The sequence below is a fragment of the Paralichthys olivaceus genome, chromosome 22, assembly GCF_024713975.1.
Source record: "Paralichthys olivaceus isolate ysfri-2021 chromosome 22, ASM2471397v2, whole genome shotgun sequence".
NCBI classification, from domain to species: domain Eukaryota; kingdom Metazoa; phylum Chordata; class Actinopteri; order Pleuronectiformes; family Paralichthyidae; genus Paralichthys; species Paralichthys olivaceus.
The window spans coordinates 12537156-12554491 of NC_091114.1; the positions used below are offsets into that span (position 1 = coordinate 12537156).

At 41.0% G+C, this 17336-nt stretch overlaps 1 long non-coding RNA gene across 3 annotated transcripts in view; it reads left to right on the top strand.

Moving 5' to 3' along the window:
* Positions 1 to 17336, top strand: part of LOC109634681 (uncharacterized) — a 106629-nt gene that overhangs the window by 19584 nt on the left and 69709 nt on the right. For 2 of the 3 annotated variants that reach the window (XR_011239929.1, XR_011239939.1), the window contains 2 exons: positions 1037 to 1113; positions 8139 to 8232. This is a non-coding gene — a long non-coding RNA (uncharacterized lncRNA). The remainder of the gene's footprint in view (positions 1 to 1036; positions 1114 to 8138; positions 8233 to 17336) is intronic. The other variant, XR_011239938.1, reaches the window with a different exon arrangement.

The window sequence follows — 17336 nt, forward strand, 5'->3', positions numbered from 1 at the left end:
ACCCCTTGTATCGCTCGCTGCCTTTCTCCCTCACATTCCAGCAGTTTTGAAAGGGAGCAAAATAATGCACTTTATAAATCCTTTGAGACATCCTGCAGAATAACAAACAGTCCTCAGCAGCACGGAAGCATCAAAGTAACACCATTAAAGAGCAATAATGCTAAAATCTCATTTAAGTCTTTCGATTGTTCTTTGTGTTCTGATCATTCAGAATTAATGCCACAAATTCCAACAAGAAAATCCCTCTTAATGCTTCTTAAAGAAGGCAAACAATTAGAAAGTATTTGCTCTGATTTTAGGTATTTACACATTGTATAGACACGGCAAACTGTGTAAAGGAGAAACACTTAAGTAAACCAGAAAAGAGCAGGGAAAGTAAAAAATGTTAATACTCTAAAGAGTCCATTAAACCAGGGATACATGGGAATTAGGGCCAAGATTAGAGAATAAATAGCGGTTCTGCATTGGAACTCAAAGTAACGACCGGCAACCAGAGGATAAGATCCCTTGCACCAGATGTTACTCATCTCTCATAACATGTTTGTGTCACTCAGACGCTCCCTGATGTCATCATTTGATACCCACGTATCCGTTGTTCTCCCTTTTTATAGGCCCTCTGGTATCTGCCGGATATAGAGCAGCTCTGTCACAATAATTCTGGATGGTCTGATGGATATCTGTCTACTTTGGTCACACGCTGACATCTGAGCGCCTGAAACAAAAATCCATGATGTCTTTGTGCCCAGTCAGCAACTGAATGAAACATAATTTCTATTCAAAGATACGAATCAAGTTAATGTGTTTTGTTGTTTTGTGTAGTTACATTATCCAAAAGTGTCTGACAAAGTTCCAACCCAGAGAAATCATCAGATTTTATATACGATTCCTTTTTTAAAGACATCTCGTGGCTGAAGTTACAATTTGTGTGTTAAACCACTATATGATTTAAAGAATGTATGTGTTACCCACTGGATTCCAGAATCCTCTTATCTTTCCATTCTCGAACGAACAACCTTTTGTGCTTGTTTCGATACAGGTCATGTGGGAGCAAGGTTCCTCCAATCCAAGTACGAAGCACCTCCCACTGTTGGCCTGCAGAGCTTAAGTCAAGAGGTGAGAATCTGGCTGTCTTTGCTGTGCCTCATTGAGTTTGCCTTTTAACACCACCTTAATTAGTTTTTACCCAGCCTCCAGCCGGTGGTGTCTGGTTATTTGGGCCGTGTCTCTCAAAGAATCGAACCTGTCTGGCAAACAGAAACAAACGGCCTCGCACGACTCCACTGGTTTGTACGCATCCCTACCAGATTGCTTATTGAACAGCGGAGGTGACAGCTTAAGGGGCTGGGGGGGGGGGGGCAGAGAGGAGGCTGGCAGATTCACGCCAAACACAATGTTTCAGGACACCTCTAATTTTTTCATCATTTAAGTTGTCCTGTAATTAATCTGCCTGTAGGTTTAATTAAAAAGAAAAGTTGAGGGTGTAATTGAAAGCAATGCCTGCCCTGTGAGTCAAGTCGGGGAGAACAATGTGAGGGGTAATGTATCGTGGCAGAGGGGAGACGTCACGTTAGTTATTCTGACGTTGACCTCAGAGCAACTTGGGGGGAAGAGAGACCGCAGACTCTTAAATTCGCCAAATCTCCTGCAAACAACATGACGGACCTGCATTTACTTCAGGAAATTAATCTGCCATCTCGCAGGTGACCACTGAAATTATCTAATGAATGCGATCGTTAAGATTGGTGCCTATAATCCAAATCAAACATATTTCATAAACATGTCTCCTGTTTAACAGTTTTTCTGGATTTTTGTGAATACTCACAAAAAATACAAATAGGAACATCCTATAAATGTATAATAAGGCATAAAGGCTTGTTTTGTTTGCATCCAGTCCAACAACACTAGCTAAAGATGACTCATCGCTACTGCACATTATGCTTGGTCCAGGTTTATAATAGGGGGAATGCATCCTGCTACAACAAAACACTGCAGCGTCTCAGTTACTCTGCGCCCTCCAACAAAAATGAATAATGGAAGAAAGACCAAACTGCGCGCAGTCAGCTCAATTGCTAATGGCACGTCACGCTTGATTTTTGGAACGCAGCCACTCTCACCCAAACAACATCTGTGACATGTGTGTGCGAGGAAGGGGAAACAAAGCAATTTCAGAAGTCATTTGAGCCGAGTCAGTGATGGTCCAGTGACAATGTTTTGTGCTTGTTGTTAGGGGGGAATAAAAAATAAAAAATAAAACGGCGAGGCGAGTAAATGAAAGTGAAAGAACGACAAGTGGCAGGGAGCACAAATAGCACTGAGTCGATTTCACTGCCTTGGTGAGCCAAGACTTTGTCGACTGTTATGTCACGCACCACGTCGTGTACTGTATGCCCGTCATGGTAGAGATTTCACTGCTCACTTTATTTATGCATGTGCTTCAACAGGTTGCCTATAAATTCAAACACTATTTGTTAATTCTCTGATAATTTACACGAGATGATTACATATTTACTGCTCTCGTATTTCTTTAAAACACTCTAAAGGAAGGCCCTTGATCTCAGTAAGTACAGACCTCTATATATCCATCGTATTTATGAATCTCATTAAAAATGTGATGACAAATCTATCAATGTTATTATAAACTATGACCCGTTTAACGTACTGTAAGATTATGGTTGATTGACAAAAGCAATAAATCTTGATCTTATTATAACTCATGGATCTTTATCTTCTCATAAATAAGCTTTATTTTGTTGGTCTCTACCGATTTGCTTTGCTTTGGCTTAGCTCATATCGATCAGGTTAATTCTGTTTTTGTTATTCTCGGGTTTATCTGGAAAAATATACCAGTGAGGTGCTAAAACTTGTCAAATGGCAATCGTTTGCAAGCATTGTAGCCGTAAGCATCTGGTTAGCTTATGAAGCCCGTCACTGAAGTTGTTTTCGGGGCTTTACCCCCTACTGGACTAAAACAAACTTGATTAGACTTAATGGAATCAAGGCAACAATGATAACTACCTGTCCGCAGAGCTCTAAAATCCAATTCAAGTGATGAGCTCATTCTGGGCTGGGTTGCAAGTGATTACTCTACGAATTAGCACAAAGAGAAATCGCATGAAACAATCTTGAGCATTCTAATGACCAAGCAATTACCATAACTCCCACATTCATACAAACAACCCCAGCACAAGCCATGAGTCATTAAGATCAATTTTAAAGGCCGAGCATTTGCACAAAGGCACCGTGAGGGATGAGGGGCGAGGGAGGGTTTGTTTACCTGCACTTCACTTGCTCATGGGCTGTTAAGAGGATTGACTAGGAAATTAGGATAATTTAAAAAACGCTGCTTCATGCAAAGAAAGTAAAGTCCAGTGAGACAAACACATATTTCATTTTGTCCTGTGCCTATGCACAACCTGACTGGGACCTGGGTATTGAATATGTGACATGAAGTGCACGAGACAAGCAATCTAATTGCTAAACTAATGACTTTGCTTATAGTTTGTCATCCTCAGTCTCGCTGCCTCTCTGAGACGTCTCTATCATCTGTTTGCTGAGCTTCTAGGACGTCCCTGACACTTGTGTGGCCTGAACACACATACGTGTTGGTGTGCAGTTCAGGCCTCTCCGTGTTCTTCTTCACGCCCTCCTCCGTGACACCACCGTAGAGAAATATTGTGTCTTTATTTACCATTGTGTAATCAAGATGGTGGATGGGTCGAGTTTAATTAACCCAAGTTGGTGATAAATGTAAATGCCAAATGTCTGCCAGCGCTACAGCATAAAGCTTTTACGAGGTAGAGCCCTTTTCTCAGAGGGATATAAAGCAGTTCCGTGCTGACCCGCTGATTCTGGAATGGCCCAAGGTTGGTAATGAATGTTGTTATGAGATAGGGAAAGCAATGGGAATTTTACATGCAAGCTCTATGATTTCACAGATGAGATCCTGCAACATAGTTCTAACATTATCCGACAACACTGCTGTGTTCAGATGTCACCTGTGTGGCTCAATGTACGCCACAGTAGCCGACAAATAATAGTCTAAAACTAGATGGCATGACAGCAGATGGGTGTGCACCACAACAGCGAAGTTCATTCCTGATGAAATGAACCGGGTTAAGGTCTGAGTCATAGCAAGAAGGCTGTTGCTGTGAGCGAAACAGAAAGCCTGGGCACACCAGGATTTATGATGGCAAGATTTTGCAGCAAAGTGAATTAATTCCAATGGATTTGCTGAGATCAGCGGACCCACAAGGAGGCGAAATAAATCAGTGCAGAGAGTTCAACTTTGGTGAACTTTAACATGGATGTAAATCTGTGCCAATTGCAAGTCCTCTTGGCAGTGCTGAGCCTGAGAGTAAATGGAGCTAGTGTGATGCAAGAAAAATAGATGTGGTCACATTATTTTGTTAATGTCTTTTACCTTATTGAAAGCATGATAATCATTATTACCTATGATAGATTTTTATTCAGGATTTGTGGATTTTTGGTGCAATACTCAGTAGGTGGCAGCAGACCGGATATCTACTGTTACGCTTTATCGCATGGTGCCTCCCTTTTTTTCATTAACGATCCACAATGCATTTCTGTATGTCAGATTATAACTGTTGGGCATGTTGCACCTTTCTGCACCCAAATAGATCACTGCTGCTTTTCTGATGAGGTCATCGCCTTCAGATGATAATAACAATAGTAACTTTATTTATAGAGCACTTTTCAAAATCAAATTTACAAAGTGCTTTACGAGGGCAGCAAAATAAAACATACAGGTCCTAAAATCATGAGCAAAAATGAAGGAATCAGAAATATTAAAAGACAATATTCATTCAAAAGAACTCTAAAAGATTAAGATTCTTTTAAATTAATTTTTAAAAATAAAGTCAATGAAATAGAAGTAAAATCTGCACAGTTTCACAGATATGTTTGAAGAAGGGATTTAAAAGAGATCCCTGACCCAGATACACCAGGCTAGCTGCTTTCAGGCGATGTGCTAAGCTAAGTGAACTGGCTTATCAAAACCAACGTGTATTTAACGCACAGACATGATAATGGTAGTAAAACTGCAGTTTTCACATAATCTGTTTCAAAGACTTGTTTCACTAAATTTCATGAGATCTTGATTAATAATTAATAAATCTCCCTCAAACGGTCTCCCCCATGAAAAGATTTAAATTATAGATCAAACTCACACATCTGGTCGGAGTGAAAGTCAAGATCTCCTACAAATAGGTAGATGTTCTCTCAGTGCACGTTTCCTAATGCAAATTTAAAACGAATACCTGTTGATGCAACCCTGTCGTCTGTTACCTAAAAACTTCCTTTTCCATCTATTTACAGTGTTCATAGCCTGCTATCAGGGGAAATTACCCATGTGTCCAACCTGCAAAACATGTCTGGACTGCAGGACTGATGTTTATCATATCTGCCAGCTCAAGAGTGAGGGGTTCATTTCCCACATGCAGCTGGTTTAAAAATGTTTGGACTTGTAATAGTGCAAAGCATTTAGGGTAAAAAAATGTGGCACATATCAGAGATTCTCGTTGATCTTTTTCCAAGGCTGTGTCATTACTTTCTTTTTAAATCTCACAGTCTTGGTCATGTACATTAGCAGTGGTGCTGTAGTGAGGCGGCCTTTAGCAGAGGCCGGTAGTGTATTTTCTTCACCTAATTACATTCAAATTCCCCAATAATTTTAGAACTAATTATTTTCATCCTGCATCCCCTGGCTCCTATAAAAGGGCCTGAGTGAGGAGGTAATAAAAGAATGGGCGCAAGGTCCAAACTTGAGAATGAATGTCCTTCTCTCCCTCACACTCTTTGTTTGGAGACAAGAATTCGCAAGAATTATTCTCGTTTCTAATGGTGGAAAATGGGATGGCTAAGTAGCCCTGGCTCAATCCTGCGTGATGAGTATTTTGCAGCGAGCTCCCATTTTGAACTTGGTCCGTGGCGTCGTGGGATTATTGTCGGGTCGTGTGGCTGCTGCAAATTTGGTTCACGGTTGACTTACGGTAACATTTTGAGACTCTGATTGACGCAGCCGCCAACAAGTGCTTCAGTTTATTCTCTCTTTCACTCCATCACTCACTCTTTCGTTCACTCACTCCCTCCCCTGCTTACTCACTGACTCACACACAAACACACACATACCGAACATGCTGCGGCACAGTGCAAAAGGATTATGATTATGATGGGTTGAGGGAAAATGTGCAGGTTCCAGCTGCTCTCATCATGCAAGCCCTCACACACCCTCACCTCCTGTGAGGAACTCAGGCCTGGCAGAGCTCCGTGCTTCCAGCCACACAATGCTGGTGCTCCCCAGGTGGTTTCTGGACTACAAAAGAAACCTAAAAAAAAGATTAAAATTCTGCATGGAAGGAATAAAAGTGCAACTACACTGCAACATAACCCACTAATGTGCTCTTTGACGGTCCTGATTTATTATCAATATCCTATTTTTTTTTCATGTCTCGCTTCAGACGAAAGCCAGTAGCTGGAGGCATAATGTTTTTGGGTCGTCCGTCAGTCTGTCCCATTCTCCTGATTAAGATACCTCAAGAACGCCTGTTAAATTTTATACAAACTTTTACTTGGACTCTGAGGCCAAGGTCACATGACCTTACAAACAGGGTTAACAAGTTATCTTAAAAACACCTCAAAGGAAATATTCACATAGATTCACAAGTTAATGTTTAAAATTTTTAAAGTCAATGTCAGAGTGGCTTCAAAATTTTTTGACCAATTTGTAATTAGATAAAAAAAATTACTGATTTGATTTCAGGGGTCAAAGTGACTTCATCACAGTCTGGGGGGAAAAAATAATGTGGAAAGAAAATGCAGTGGTTTGGCGGCGGCACAAAACCTCAGGGCAGTAATTCAGGGTATGTTTTTGCAGAGGGATAATCCATTAGCATCCAACCTGGTCATTTGTGTAATTGAATATCATCACTTTAGCTTTGAAAAATCAAGTGGACTGGAAAACAAATACTTGAAAAATGCCACGGGGGGGTTCAAGATGGTCCGCACAACAGGACCAATTAATTAGCAGAAAGGTGTCATCCATTCTGCACTGGAGGGAGCACGGTGCTTTACTCGTTATGTTAATGAGAACCTGTGAAGAATTCTGGGTATGCATATTTAGGGGGTACATTGAAAAACAAAACCCAGGAGATTATATTTAGAAACGTTTATTGCACTTTTCCATAGTACATCACATGTTCATGTATCATTCATGTAATTATGGCGATCATCACTTCAGGTTCAAGTGCTGTCTCCCTCTGCTGTGTTGTCATTTGCTGTTTAAGTATTTAGCTTGAGTCCATTAAAGCAAATTTGTATTCTAGTTGAATGTCACAATAAAAGCATTTAGATCCCCTGAACTGTGGTAATAGGTGAGAGTGTGTGGTTGAGGTTTCATGCTGTTTTATCTTATTTTTCCTCTGCATCCTCTCAGCTGCCTCTCTTAAAGCAGCTTAACGACTCTCAGGGCCATTTTCACACCCACACTTGCCGCCGTACCTAAAATCAGTTCGGGGGAGTTTCAGACAGTCAACGTACCTCCGGCTATTACAGCTATTTTTACTTGCCAAGTGTTTGCCACTTCAAGACAGTCTCATCTGCAGTTTCCCTTCTCTTGATGCCTCCCCGGTGCTGCTATTTGATCAAGGCTTTGTCCGTCAGATTTTATTGGTTTATACTGATGCGAAGGGAATGAATGAGAAACAGGCCTGTGAAAAGGTCAGGAGTCAAACGAAAGATATGAATATCTCCATCCACTGTTTGCTGGGATGATATTGGGTGATATTTGGAATGGTTTTTTTGAATAATTCATGGTCGACTGTTGCCAGTCAAGTGAACTGTGCACAAAACAGCTTACTGTCAAAATGTTTAGTCCCTGAAGCCTCACGATTCAAAATCAGGAAACTTATTTGTAGGCATCACGTTAACTAACGGACGATTTGGCATCAGAGAGTGATCATCCATTTGTAGACTTCCTCGTCGATCATGTCATGTCAGGGCCCACTGGGAGCAGGGCAGCTTTCTTTTTCTGACAGAACTCTCCACACAAATAACAAAATTGATCCGTCTGCACCCCGCAGCACTTCGAGAGTTAATGTACACTTTATTCTCTTTCCACTTAGGGAGATTAAACCGAGGAGGATGCGCTACTTGCTCCCGCGCGTCATCAGGAGCGGCTACATGAGCTGTTTGTGGATCTGGATTGAAACGTCAATGGTATGTTTAAATACAGGAGGGCAAACAAGGCGATTGGGAGATTTCTGATTTGTCAGTTCTCTCGTGTCTGCTTGTCTGCCTCTCTCTCTCTCACGTTCGACTCTTTATCTCCCCTCCTTACCCTCCGATTAGATAATCATCTAAAACACCCCCCCCCCTTCAAGTCCTCTAGGACTTCTCTCTGAACACATAACTGGATCTGTGCCTCTATTTTCCAAACGAGACAAGACCACTTTTACTAGCTCAGAGGTCAATCTCACCGGGATCTGATTGGGCCGTAATTGAATTTGAGGGGTCAGATCAAACGCACAGCTCCCCCCACCCCCACCCTAGACAACAGCGATAACCTCAGGAGAAAGGAACAAGAGGAATACGAAGGCAAACTCCGTAAGGAGCAGGCAAGATTAAATCTAGCAGGTTTGCAGCGGACACCATTTACTGTATTTGCTTTGCTCCCACAGGGAGACAGCGTTAGATGCATTTGATAGCAGTGCGTCATTCAGGAAAAAAAAAAAGTTGAGATCTTAACTTCACGTGGAAGCTTCCGACGAGAGGTGAGAGACGGATTCTTAATGGTTTAACGGGGCTGAAGCATGTTGAATCAATTCCCCTCCCTTCATTAAAGCAGGGGGCCGTGTGAGGGGGGGTGGTGGGGTCACCACGAGTATATATATTATCACAGATCTTAACCACAGGACAGAAGACTCCCAGTGTCCCTTTGCTCTTTATAAACCCAATGAATTAGATTTTGTTTGGTTTTGTAAAAAGCCATTACTGATTCAAGTCAGTGCTTTAACCCTTTGTCCTTGTTTCAGGATGCATCCGTAAGCTACTCGATGTTTATCAAATGGAGTTTGTTTCAAGGTGTGAGAGCAGTCAGGTTTTCTAATTAAACATCCCTCCGTTGGAAAATAACATTTTAGCATTACTGATGAATATCATGAGGCCTGTTGGGTTGGTTTGGAGTTAATTCATTCGGAGCTGGAATATATTTATTGGCTGCGTGGTTTAAGAAAAAATATTCCTCACATTTTAATTGGGAACTCGCTGCTACTTTCACATTGAAGGACTTATGTATATAACCATTGTCTCGTGCTGTTGTGCCTCTCAAAAGCTTCCCCTCCTGCATTAATGGACACGTGCACATTTAAAAGCATTTCAATCAATGAGACTGAGTCTTCTAATAGGGGCCCCCTTTCAGGAAGAGGAGCTGGAATGTATGTTTTCATTACAAGGACCAGATTGCAGTGTGCACTCAGCCCTGTATTGAAATGAGAGGTGAGCTGCATGATCACTGAAGAGAGTAAAAAGCTTCTCGGAGTCAGACGATAGTGAGGATGGATGGATGCCCCCATCCTGCATCATTCCTTCTTTGATTCACCTTTTAATCATAAAGGGATGAACGTGACGGAGGGAGCGGATGATGCCGAGGTCGTTCACGCCTGATGTCTGTGCAGCTGATGGGTAGATTAAAGTTGAGATGATGATTTGAGTCAGAGATGCAGGCCATCGCACAATTGTCTTGTTTATGGCACAACACATCTACTTAAGCAGAAGTTTGAAGGCAAAATAAAAACACGTCTCCTCTAGAACGTTATGTGTTGTTTCTTCACTTTTAGGTAGCAGTCGTGTTGTAGATATTTACATACACTTTATGTTTGGGACATACTTGTGACTGTCGCTCTGTTTTCTCTTCACCATTCACTCAAGGCTTTTGTTCTCTGAATTTCTTTCCATTTAGTTTTATGGAAGTTCTGTGAGTTATCGACTTGGGAAACTTCTCGCTTTGAAAACACAAAAACTTACAAAGGCCTCTTCAAGTTTATTCAGTCCCTAAAGGGAAAAAAAAAAAGTTTATTTAGAATGTGCATCGTCCAGTTTGACTTCATTTTTGTGACTTTATTTTTAAAAATGTTGGATAAACAATATATGAATGTAAATCGTCTGCTCTTAGGGAATTTCTTCTATTATATTTTGACCAGTTGTAACTTGGACTCAGAGAATAATTGATTAGGTGTGGTCAAAAGTTAAAGGTCACAGTGACCTTACGTGAGTCTTGAGAAATGAATGTGGGGGGGTAATTCTAGTACCAGTTTGGATTTCTTTTGTTTATATGCCAACTTCAGATTTAAGCCTTTTTACTTGTTGTTGAGTCCAACATCCTCTATATCTGCCATTTAGTCTGCGTCTTGTTTCCTGCAAACTCGAAACAGGACAATTATTACGATACGACAGCGTTAATGTGCTAAATACGTCATCACCTGGCAATATCCCGGGGGAATTATCTGGCGACACTGCTTTTCAGTGCTGGTATTTAAGCACAGCCTGTAGATCAGCAAAGTAAGAAAAGCAACAGTAGCAAAATGTATTGCTCTGCGATCGCAAGCTCGGGTGGCAGCCATCAGATACTTTGACGAGAATAGAAAAGGTGTTGTTAATTACTCCGGGTTTAAGTTGGTGTGAGAGAAGAGTGTGAGCGCAGTATAATTAACTCTTGAAAACAGCAAAGTGTTCGAGAGTGACAGCAGAAGTCCTGCTGTCCTGCTTGTCTCACATGGAGTGTGTGCGGATGTGTGGTGTCAACGTGTGTGTGTGTGTGTGTTGTCGCTCTCATCTGCAGGGCTTCTCGCTGTCACTTTGTCCCCATGCAGTTAGAAATAGTGGCTTGTGAAATGATTCAATATGTGTTAATAGCACCCCCCCCCCCCGCCCCTCTTTTACTTTGTAATATGAAAACATCTCCATTCAGTATAATTATATGAAGTTTCAGTTTCCCCAACTTCCAGCAAATATAATTAATCAAACTAATTTGTGACACATTTAATAAACTTGATATTGCCTTTGGTAATGCACTTGAGCAAAAAATTAATTACTCTTTCCTATTGTGGCGTGCAAATACGGAAATAATTTAATTAGGGCTAGGACCCGTTGCGAAGCCTTTTGTTGCACAAGTCTGCAGGTTTGGGTGCCATCGTTATGTAATGTTCATTAATCCACTGTATTTACATTTTGTTGATTTACAGAAAGAACGGCGCAAGCAAATCTGAGTTAAGAAAAAATTGTTGGAGCGTGCCTGTTATATCCTGTGTATGACATAATCATCATATTGTGATGCACAACATTCTTTCTGGTTTAACAGATGTCTAAAGGCTCCTTGAAAAGTGAATAGACAGCTACAGCTACTTGTGCATGATGGTGCGAGTTCTCTCTGTGAACAAAACAAAGTGAAAGAAACCTTGTAGAATTCCCTTCAACCCCCGAAAAATACAGTTTATTTGACTAAAAAGCCCTCAGTCAAAGATCGGAGTCAATACTGGTGTGGCTCCACAAGCTGCTTAAGAGCTCAGACTTGATTCTGAACAGAGTTTGATTCCCTTTGATGTCAAAGTAACTTGATGGTTAACGAAGACTGTATATTAAAATGAGCAAAGTATGCGTCCTCCCACAATCCAGAAATTAGGCCAAAAGCCGCCATCTTGCAGCAAAGACACAATTTGGACACAGAATCTGCCGTTCAAGCCAATACATGACATTTCACCTTGTTATTATACCATCGAATTACCAAACCCACTGGATAAAAGAATCAGCAAACATCAGTCTGATAAGAACCATTTAAAATGCCAGATACCTTCTTTGAGGAAAATGTATTGAACAGTTATTTAATGTCCCATCCGCTAACATGTAGGAGGCAGGATTCATGACCTTTACTGCAGCCATGTGCTTTGATTTGACATTTGGGAAGGCGTTCATCTTTATGTAAATTGTATGTTTCATAATGTTAGTGACCGGCGATGGGAGACATGCTAACGTGAGCATTTGTTTTGATCTGAGATGCTGGTGCTCTGGTGTGACACCTAGTGGCAGTATGTATCTATATACACAAAACCTTTCTCTAACCTTTACATACAACCTTTAAGCAGTATCTCAAGTAGTGCCTTGATAAAACCAGAGTACATATAGTAGAGTTTTCAAAATACTCCCTATCCGTCTCATTACCATCCGAGACCTCCTGACATTTAATCTTCGTTCTGCAGTGATTGAGACGCCGCTCTTTGTTGTGTGACAACAGCGTCCTTCGTTAATGATGGTGAATGCAAGTGATAAAAGCCAACACACACCAATCAGAGGAACTGTGAGAACCTCATCTCACGTACTTTTACACTTACAAAGGTGCTTATTTGCACCGCAGAAATATTTTCAGTGCATTATGATAATGTAATTCACACTTTATAGACAACAAGATGTTCGTAGTCAAAAGAGCAACATAACAGAAACCCTGACAATTATCATACATTATTGTAGAGAAAATATGACTGGAACCCCAGAGACCCCCTTCAATGACATTTGCTTTGTTACGACTGACATGCGGATATTTTTGATGAAACAAAATAAACCACCCCAAAAAAAAAAAAACCTCCATATTTTTCTATTTATCACTCTAAAGGATAAACAAGCTGAATTAATATTCAGTCCTTATAGAATTTTAAAATTGTTTGCAGCCAGCTTCCCATTTTATTAAATATAATAAAGAAACACAGGTCATCAGCTTGTTATTACAAGCTTTCCAAGCCGCAGAGTCTTAATCTCCACACTCTGATATTCACATGCTCACATTAGCATTTTCTGCCTTAATGTGCAAAGTGTAGATATGCCACCAGGGAGGTCTGTCATTAGTCATCCAGCAGAGAGCATATTTCACATGTAGAGTACTGCTTTGCTTAATTTTCCTGCAGGCTACAGTGACCCTGCAAAAAAAAAACATATTCCACAAACTCACTGTTGAAAGAGATTTTAGCCTTTAACTGGAGAGAATGGATTCACGCACTTAACAATATACGGCAAATTTTTGCTCTATGTTAGGTTTGTATGCAGAAAGGAAACGAGCCCTCTGTCCTTCGTGTGCACGTCTTCAGATAAGATTGAACCAGAAGAAACAGAGCAGTTCCACGAGAAGGTGATTTAGTTCTTTTTTTTTTTTACTGTGTCCACATTTGAAATGTCATGTCCTTAGAAACATCAGCAAAAATACTTCATTGTTCTTTACTTACAATTTCGGTTTCCAAAAATGGGTTTTCTGATGACATCTTGTTTTGAAAGAACCAAACAAACTCAAGATGACAAACACCAGCCCGTTCGTTTCGACAGCCAAACAATATTTGTCAAATAGAGATATAGAGATAGAGAACAATCACTTCCTGCTGAAATGTTGTTGTTGTTTGCTTTCATTTTAACTTACTTGAATTGAATTTGTCACAATTAATCAAAGTTAGCCCCTGAAAGGAGGGTATGTTCCTCCTGTTTCTACACTTTAGATTTAAGAAGTTCACAAAATAATAGATTGGAGCCTCAGAGAACAACAGATATCTGCCTGGAGATTTATGGATGTTTAAAGTGAATGAGATCCACACGCACATCACAAGGTGATGCGGCGCTGAACATTTTGCCTGAACCGACTCACCATGCGAAGTCATCACTGGGGAGTCTATGGTGACAGCAGATGTCATGCATTTCTGATCCATCATCTAAACTGTGTCTTCCAGCGAACATACACTTCTGTCACACACTTATTTCAGAACACTCGGTTTCATCTGTTCGACAGCAGGGAATTAATCTGATAGGAATCTTATTCTGTGGACTAATACGGAGCAGATTAGGAAAAGTGAGTTCATCTGCGCTGTGATGTGTGTGAGAGTGCAGGGGGGAGGGGGGCGGAGATGTTTAGAGAGTGTGTGTGCGCATGCACTCTACAGTAAAGGCCTAAACAGCACAGTTGGGGTCGTATCATGCCTCACCAGCTCACCAGCACCCCCTACTGTTATGCCACTGAAGCCTAGTGGCAGACTGATTTCATTGCTCTTCAGGCTGACTTGCGTGAGTGTGTGTGTGTGTGTGTACACATGTACAGAGTATAGATGAGAGCTTAAAACCCTGGAGTGGTGCAGGCATGGTCACTGAGCTGATTGTTGAATGCAAACAGTTTTCTCTTCTTCTTTCTTTTACAATGTTCAACACTTTCCATTACCTTTCTGACTGTCTGTTAAAACATGAATGTGCACGTTCATGCATTGATACACTAGTTTGTGAAAAATACACTATTACACGTCATTTGATGCATTTTAGTGCATTGATCAAGTTGTTGAAGTCAATATCGTCCTGAGCTGTAAGTCACGTGAATGTCTCTGCTTGTGTGTGCGTGTGTGTGCACGTGGATGAGTGTGTGTGCATTATGGCTAATGAGGGAGGGCCGGTGCACTGCCCAGGGGGCCCTTCCTGGAGCGCTACTCCAACTCAGACAGCGGGATGATTAATGGAATGTAAATGTTGATGGATTATTGAACAGGGAAATGATAAAGTTGGCCCATAAAAACCAGGCTGGGCGCTCGGAGTCGATCTGCATGTGTGTATGTGGGGGGGGGCGGTATTTATAAGAGCAGAGCACGAGATTTAAAAAGCCACGACCCTTTGACCTCCGTTTTAAACAGCTAACCAGGAAAAGCAGAGCTGGTGGAAGCCAAACACGGAGCAAAAAATCTATGGAAGTGGGTCATCGATACTCAGGGAAATAAAAATCACACGGACGTAATTAAATCTTCTGTTAGATAAACACGTTAAATCACAATTTGTTTTGTTTGTTCCTCCTCTGTGTTGGTCGTAATTCAATTTAAAGACGAGCATCAAGTGTCAAAAACAGCGAGTGGGGAAACCTCTGCTCTTTGTCTTATTCAATATGTCAGCTCAAGTAATTAATTTCCAGCAGAAGGGAAGCACTTATGGACTCAATACTAAATGAGGAAAAATTATATGCCAGATAATATGCGGCCGTATGAACAGCTACATGCCTAAAGCTAACAATGTAGATTTGCATGGGCTAAAAGAAACCTCGGTAATAAAGAAAACATATCTCATATCAAACCCTTTCTGCTCAGGGTAATTCCTTTATTTAATCACATGTGTGTCAAAGTGTCTCTGTATATGATGTGTATTTCAATGTGCCTGTCGGGAAAGTGCAGGGGATATAATGACACATAGATTGAGGTTTTATACACAGATGTGAGTGGATCATTAATCCTGGTCAGCATCAAGACTCTAAATCAGGCGTCTTTTGTAAACCGAAGGAGAAAAAGTTGAAAACCCACAACATAAAAGAATAAACAGAGCAAGGTCCCACAACTTGTATCCTTGACTTTGAATTTCACACCCCCGTATCTCGGCATCTTATCTCCTCTCGGATGCTTTAAAGTTCAGCTCGCCGGATTTGAATCAACAGACAAACTTCGGGGGGAGAAAGAGGATTAGTCGATTGTTGCCCTCGCCGCACCCGAGCTGAATACAAGAAGCCGGAGCCCCGTTTTTACTAGACCTCCCCTATAGGAACACACACCCCATACCAAATGAAGCTCCTCTAAAGGCCACTTGCATAACTCTTCAGTGAAGAATGACCTTTTAGTTTTCAACTGGTACGACACCGACTCACAGCCAGAGACCAGATAGTGTAATAAGTTTCATGGCTCTCAGAGCGGCTCAGAGACGGTTTATTTATAGTAAACCATGATTCTGTCTCTTTTTGTTCAACGTTACAATTCTGGAGCAAACACGTTAAGATGTTCTCTTTTCTTTATGGTGCACAAATAACGTTTTTTTAAGCAAACATCATTATTAATTCATTTAATGTAATAAATTCAACATACTATTATTCATTAAATTATCAGTGTGGAGAAAAGGCTCCTGTGACGCTTTAATGAATGAGTAGCGTCACGCAATTAAAAATATAGACTCTATGTAAAGATGGATGATTTGACTGCTCCTCAAAACTGAAGCCAGCACACCTTGATCACCCCCTAGTGGCTGACTGCAGTATAGAGATGCTGTTTGTCATTTTAGCTAGTTCTTATATCACTGATGTTTGTTCAGGCTTTTATTTTTGTAGGTATGGTTTAAATTATTTATTTCACTTATGGCATCACCACCGCAAAATGGTGGCCCCCGGCTTTATTTTTGTACAGTGGGAGAAAGTGAAGACGTCTATTCTGTCTTTATATTCAGACACTTGTCGTAAAAGTATTTCCCACCCGAGTAGCATGACATTTTGAGCCTGTGTGCAGTACTTGATTTTCACCACTGGCCATTGAAGAAAGTAATAACTGCAATGAAACAGTGATGAAAAGTAAAATAAAGAATGAAATGAAGATATATTTGATAATTGTAGCATACGAAGATGAACAGTGATCAGAAAACAAAGAAAACAGACTGTAGAGTTTAATATGTCCAAGACACTGCTGTCCAAGCAAAAACAAGAAGACACAGACACAAGAAAAGACAATTCATTTTCCCACTGATAAGATATGTTGCTCAGCGTGCAGTGCCACCCTCAAAACATCCCCATGCCAGCCTGTGGCAGATGCTGCAGTCTCAGCCTTCCTGCGTGGTGACAGGCTCGGGTTCTCTGGCTAACAAGCCAGTTGTGGGAAAGCACAGTTATGGCATGAAGGCCTCCCCAGTGCTGTGCCATTACCCAGCTCCCAGGAGGGCTGAGGGAGATCATCATTTTCACATAACAAACCGTAGATTATTATTTTGCAGACAGCTTCCTCAAATGGAAAATTAGCTTCCGCCAACCGTGCGTCATTCCGCCCCCATTCAGCGGCAACAATTTACCAAGCATAGGAAAGCTGCGTAAATGAAACTAATCACAGGAAAAGTGATCCCAACCTTCTGCTGGCAGGAGTCATCAAGCGGCTCGGAGACGGGCTGCTTATAGCCGTGCTCCTGAAAGGTTGGAGAGCCTACAAACAAAGACAGGCAACAAATTGCTGTTTGTGGTACAATTTACCAGTGTTTTTGTCCAATTCCTTTGGATGCACAAATGATTGTTTTCATTATGTCTTTTGTCATGGTTGGATTTAGCAGCTGCTGTTGCATATAATTATTTGCACAATCTGATTTTCACACAAGAAGATTTTCCCATCAAATATGATGCATGTGTCACATTTTAAATAGAGAACTAGTTGCTGCTTAACATATTTAACGTAAAAATCACAGCCAAATTTCCATCGTAGGCAGAATAAATGTATCAGGTTGTGTTTAAGAACAGACCTAGCTTTTTT